This window comes from Arachis ipaensis, chromosome B08 (genome assembly GCF_000816755.2).
Source record: "Arachis ipaensis cultivar K30076 chromosome B08, Araip1.1, whole genome shotgun sequence".
In the NCBI taxonomy this organism is placed as follows: domain Eukaryota; kingdom Viridiplantae; phylum Streptophyta; class Magnoliopsida; order Fabales; family Fabaceae; genus Arachis; species Arachis ipaensis.
Window position 1 is genome coordinate 48,396,721 of NC_029792.2, and position 6,641 is coordinate 48,403,361.

The window sequence follows — 6,641 nt, forward strand, 5'->3', positions numbered from 1 at the left end:
AGTCTCATCAATGATGTCGCACTGGAAGACGGAATGATCTTCTGGAGGATGCTTCATAGCTTCATTCAGATTGAAGCTCACTGCTCGGCCGTCTATCTCAAAAGAATAGGTTCCTGAAAAGGCATCCAGCTTGAACTTTGAAGTCTTCAGGAATGGTCTTCCAAGCAGGATGGATGACGGCTTTCTTGAGTCATTTTGGGGCATCTCCAAGATATAGAAGTCAATAGAAAACGTGAGCCCTTTAATGCTCACCACCACGTCCTCAGCAATTCCAACCACTGTAATAATGCTTTTATCTGCTAACACAAAACAAGCTGCCGACCTTTTTAAGGAGGGAGCCTCAAAGCATCATATATAGACAAAGGCATAATACTCACGCACGCTCCTAAATCGCACATGCAGTCAGAAAATATTACACCCTCAATGGTACAGTTAACCATGCATGGACCTGGGTCACTACATTTTTCAGGTATGCCCCCCATTAAAGCAGATATGGAACTACCTAAAGGAATAGTTTCTAATTCATTAATCTTGTCCTTATATATGCACAAATCCTTTAGGAATTTCGCATATTTAGGTACTTGCTGAATAACATCAAAAAGAGGAACAGTTACCTCAACCTTTTTGAAGATTTCTACCATTTTAGGATCAAGTTCCATCTGCTTTCTGGACTTTCTTGCAAGGTGTGGAAATGGGATATGGATGGCATCTCCTACAGCTTCTGCATCTCTTGCAGCTTCTGCGTTCCTTGGTGCTCCATTCCTAGGGTAAGCTACTTCTTCTTCAACCAAGTCTTGCACTTCATCTTCTTCTTCAACCTCCTCCACTTCAACCATATCCTCCATTGAGGCATGTTCTTGTGAGCTTGGCTCCTCAGGATTCCTCTCTTGCAGTGTGGTTCTGGACCTCAAAGTAATGGTATTGATGCCACCTTTGGGGTTGGGTAATGGTTGAGAAGGAATTCCATTAGAGCTTGAAGGTTGGTTGTTGGAGTTGTTCATTGATCCAATCTGTGAGGCAAGAGCTTGTACAGCAGAGGTCAGACCGTTTAAGGTGGAGCTAAGCGAGCTCTCCATGATCTTTTGCCTTTGCTCAATAGACTAAAGTTGTTCATCATGAGAAGAAGAAGGGGGATAGCTGATATGAGGGGCCCGTTGTTGGTTGTGCTGAGGTCCTTGAGACTGCCTTAGATGAGGTGCTCTGTAAGGCTGGTTCTGGTTTTACTGATACTGGTTATTCTGATTGTTGTTATTATTCCACCGTTGATTTTCCTGGTTGTCTCTCCCTCTTCTGTTATGGTTGTCCCTCCAGCTCTGGTTAGAATTATCTCTCCACCCCTAGTTGGAGTGGTCTTGCTAACCTTGGTTATAGTTCCCACCCTGGTTATAGCTGCTGCCTTGTTGATAATATCCTTGATTTGGGCGGTCATAGAAATTGTGAGTGGCTACCAAAGTGTTGTCCTCATGTTGGAGTTGTGGACACTCATCAGTATAGTGACTATAATCAGCACATATTCTGCATACTCTCTAAGGAACCAGTTGTTGACTATGTTGAGGTGAGGGAGGTTGAGATTATTGTAGTAGGTTGGTCATCTCACATATACTCTATGTGAGAGCAGTAGTCTCAATGCTAGAGGAAACCTCTGCAATAGTCTTTGAGTGGCTGTTCCTGTGCCTGTGATTTCTAGTGGACTCAGCTAAGTCGCTGATCAATTGCCACGCCTCATCTGCTGTCTTGTACTTTTTCAGAGACCCATTACTAGCACCATCCAACGTGGTCTTATCCTGAGGCTTCATGCCTTGTGTGAAGTAGCTGATCAATACCAACTTATCAATCATGTGGTTGGGGCATGCATCCAGCAGACTCTTGAAGCGCTCCCAGTACTTATAAAGGGTTTCTGATTCAGCTTGGATGATGCAGGAAATCTCCTTCCTTAGTCTGTCTGTAACTTCAGCCAGAAAGTATTTTTCCAAGAATTCTCTCCTGAGCGTGTCCCAGTTGGTAACAGTTGCTTCAGGTTGGGAGTAATACCACTCTCTCGCCTTTCCCTCAAGAGAAAACGGGAAAGCTATTAGCAGAACAGAAGTTTCATCTGCACCATGACGCCGAATAGTAGAACAGGCTGTCTGAAAATCTCTGAGGTGCTTTATAGGCTCCTGAGCGGGTAAGCCATGAAACTTGGGTATCAAGTTGATTAGCGCAGTCTTTAGTTCAAAATCTGCAGCCAGATTTGGGTGACGCGCTTGATACGGTTGCAGAGTAAAGTTTGGGGCTCCTGCCTCCTAGAGAGTAATCCTCCTGGGTGCTGCCATGTTACCTGCGCGTAAATCAAATGAATCAGTAGTAGAGGAGCTTGTTTCTTCCTCAAATGGCCATTCAGATTTGCTCTCAGATAAGACTGGTGAATTGGCAACAACCACTTCACCACCCTCAGAGGCTAACCGACACCGAGCTCGCCTAATACGTGAAAGAGTTCTTTCAATTTCAGGATCAAATGCGGCTAAGCTCGGATCAGGAAGTGAACGCGTCATTCAACAAAAGAAACATATAGCTCATGGTAATAAAACAAAATAAAATAAAAATGTAAATAAATAAATTCCAACTAATAAATTAGCACACTATTGCAACTCCCCGGCAACGGCGCCAAAAATTGACATGGCAGAAATTGGCCGATTAAGAAATTAATAATAAAAATGCGTTGCAAGTACAGTTCTTAACCAGCAAAAATCCGCTTGTCAATTTAGAAGAGTTATCACAGATTTAAGAATAAGATTACTGGAAGTATGAGTCCCAGGTCGTCTCCCAACGAGTTGACAAAAGAGTGCAGCTTATTGGTTAGAGGTTTTCCCAGAAATTTTGAGTTTGAGAAATAGGAAAATAAGTAATTGTAAAATTAAACAGCGGAAATTAATGAGAGAATTTATATAATTAAATTAAAAACCTTGATTGGGAGAAGATTAATTGGAATTTCTATCCTTGTTGAAATTTCCCAAGTTTAATAATAAAAGGTTGTTGCTCTACTTGGTCATCCCTTAATTAATAAGGAAAAGTTCAGTAACTAACTAACCAACTATGTCACAGGTCCTAATCCTTTCCTAAGAAGGGATTAGAGTAAGAGACTAGAGTTGTCAGTCATCAACTACCCATTAGAATTAACACTTGAGTATCCCAACTCAAGGTTCTCCTTTCAATCAACTCCCAATCAAGTTAGAGAACTACTCCATTATCATGAATATAAACTTCACAGAATTAAAAGCGGGATAAAAGGAAAACATGATAGACAATAATTAAAAATCAATTAAAAGTAAAAAGGTTCTTGTATTAATTAATCCCAAAATGCAACATACCTATCCAAACAGGATCAATGGGTAGTAAAAAGTAAAGAAAGTAAGAAAACAAACTAGAATAATGAAACTTCCACGGAGGTAATGATCCTTCTCAGTATCTGGTGCACGAATTGTAAATCACACTTTTCAAAACTCGTACCACTAACCAGCAAGTGCACTGGGTCGTCCAAGTAATACCTTACGTGAGTAAGGGTCGATCCCACGGAGATTGTCGGCTTAAAGCAAGCTATGGTTATTTTGTAATTCTTAGTCAGGAAATTAATAATAAAAATGGTTGGGTTTATGAAAAGTAAAAGAACATGAAATAAATACTTGTTATGCAGTAATGGAGAATAGATTGAGGTTTTGGAGATGCTCTATCTTCTGAATCTCTGCTTTTCTACTGTCTTCTTCTTCACGCACGCAAGGATCCTTCCATGGTGAGCTGTATGTTGGTGGATCACCGTTGTCAATGGCTACCATCCATCCTCTCAGTGAAAATGGTCCAAATACGTTGTCACCGTACGACTAATCATCTGTCGGTTCTTACTCATGTTGGAATAGAATCCATTGATTCTTTTGTGTATGTCACTACGCCCAACACTCGCGAGTTTGAAGCTCGTCACAGTCATCCCTTCCCAGATCCTACTCGAAATACCACAGACAAGGTTTAGACTTTCTGGATCTCAGGAATGGCCGCCAATAATTCTAGCCTATACCACAAAAACTCTGATCGTGAACCAGGAGGCTAAGAGATACACACTCAAGCTAGTGCAGATAGAATGTAAGTGGTTGTCAGGCATGCGTTCATAGGTGAGAATGATGATGAGTGTCACGGATCATCACATTCATCAGGGTGAAGTGCGAGTGAATATCTTAGAATAGAAGCAAGCGTGATTGAATGAAAAACAGTAGTAATTGCATTAATTCATCGAAACACAGCAGAGCTCCTCACCCCAACCATGGGGTTTAGAGACTCATGCCATCAGAAATACAATTTGAAACGTGTAAAAATGTCATGAGGTCCAAAATAAATCTCTAAAAGTAGTTTTTATACTAAACTAGTAGCTAGGGTTACAGAAAATAAGTAACTAAGTGCAGATAGTGCAGAAATCCACTTCCGGGGCCCACATGGTGTGTGCTTGGGCTGAGTAATGAAGCTTTCACGTGTAGAGACTTCTCTTGGAGTTAAACGCCAGGTTGCAGCCTGTTTCTGGCGTTTAACTTCAGAATAGGGCAGGAAGTTGCCGTTTAAACGCCAGTTTGCGTCATCAAAACTTGGGCAAAGTATGGACTATTATATATCGCTGGAAAGCCCTGGATGTCTAATTTCCAACGCAATTAAGAGCGCACCAATTGGGCTTCTGCAGCTCTAGAAAATCTATTTCGAGTGCAGGGAGCTCAGAATCCAACAGCATCTGCAGTCCTTTTTCAGCCTCTGAATCAGATTTTTGCTCAGGTCCCTCAATTTCAGCCAGAAAATACTTGAAATCACAGAAAAATACACAAACTCATAGTAAAGTCCAAAAATGTAATTTTTGCATAAAAACTAACAAAAACATAGTAAAAACTAACTAAATTATACTAAAAACTACTAGAAAACAATGCCAAAAAGCGTATAAATTATCCGCTCATCACAACACCAAACTTAAATTGTTGCTTGTCCCCAAGCAACTGAAAATCAATTAGGATTAAAAGAAGATAATATACTATAAATTCCAAAATATCAATAAAACTTAGCTCCAACTAGATGAGCGGGACTAGTAGCTTTTTGTCTCTGAACAGTTTTGGCATCTCACTTTATCCTTTGAAGTTCAGAATGATTGGCATCTATAAGAACTCAGAATCCAGATAGTGTTATTGATTCTCCTAGTTAGGTATGTTGATTCTTGAACACAGCTACTTTATGAGTCTTGGCCGTGGCCCTAAGCACTTTGTTTTCCAGTATTACCACCGGATACATAAATGCCACAGACACATAACTGGGTGAACCTTTTCAGATTGTGACTCAGCTTTGCTAGAGTCCCTAATTAGAGGTGCGGGTTCTTAAGCACACTCTTTTTGCTTTGGATCACGACTTTAACCGCTCAGTCTCAAGATTTTTCCTTGACACCTTCACGCCACAAGCACATGGTTAGGGACAGCTTGGTTTAGACGCTTAGGCCAGGATTTTATTCCTTTGGGCCCTCCTATCCATTAATGCTCAAAGCCTTGGATCCTTTTTACCCTTGCCTTTTGGTTTAAAGGGTTACTGGTTTTTTACTCTTGCCTTTTGGTTTAAAGAGCTTTCGGCTTTTTCTGCTTGCTTTTTCTTTTTCTTTCTTTTTTTTCATTTTTTTTCATTTTTTTCTGCAAGTTTTTGTATTCACTGCTTTTTCTTGCTTCAAGAATCAATTTTATGATTTTTCAGATTATCAATAACATTTCTCCTTTTCATCATTCTTTCAAGAGCTAACAATTTTTAACATTCATGAACAACAATATCAAAAATATGCACTGTTCAAGCATTCATTCAGAAAACAAAAAGTATTGTCACCACATCAAAATAATTAAAGTAATTTCAAGGATGAATTCGAAATCATGTACTTCTTGTTCTTTTGTGGTTAAAATATTTTTCATTTAAGAAAGGTGATGGATTCATAGGACATTCATAGCTTTAAGACATAGACACTAGATACTAATGATCATGTAATAAGACACAAACATAAATAAAGCATAGAGAACAAAAACAGAAAAAATAAATAGACAAAGAAATTAAGGAACGGGTCCACCTTAGTAAAGGTGGCATCTTCTTCCTCTTGAAGAACCAATGGTGCTCTTGAGCTCCTCTATGTCTCTTACTTGCCTTTTTTGCTCCTCCCTCATAGCTCTTTGATCTTCTCTAATTTCATGGAGAATGATGGAGTGCTCTTAGTGCTTCACCCTTAGTTGTCCCATGTTGGAACTTAATTCTCCTAGGGAGGTGTTAATTTGCTCCCAATAGTTTTGTGGAGGAAAGTGCATCCCTTGAGGCATCTCAGGGATTTCATGATGAGGAATTTCCTCATGCTCTTGTTGAGGTCCATGAGTGGGCTCTCTTGTTTGCTCTATCCTTTTCTTAGTGATGGGCTTGTGAGATGAATCTCTCCATCTCCCATGACTCAGATGTGGAAGCAATTGTCTTCCCTTTCCTCTTTCTAGAGGTTTCTCCGACCTTAGGTGCCATTAGTGGTTATGGAAAAAACAAAAAGCGGGATTTTTTCCACACCAAACTTAAAAGTTTGCTCGTCCTCGAGCAAAAGAAGAAAGAATGGAGGAGAAGAAGAAGAAATGGAG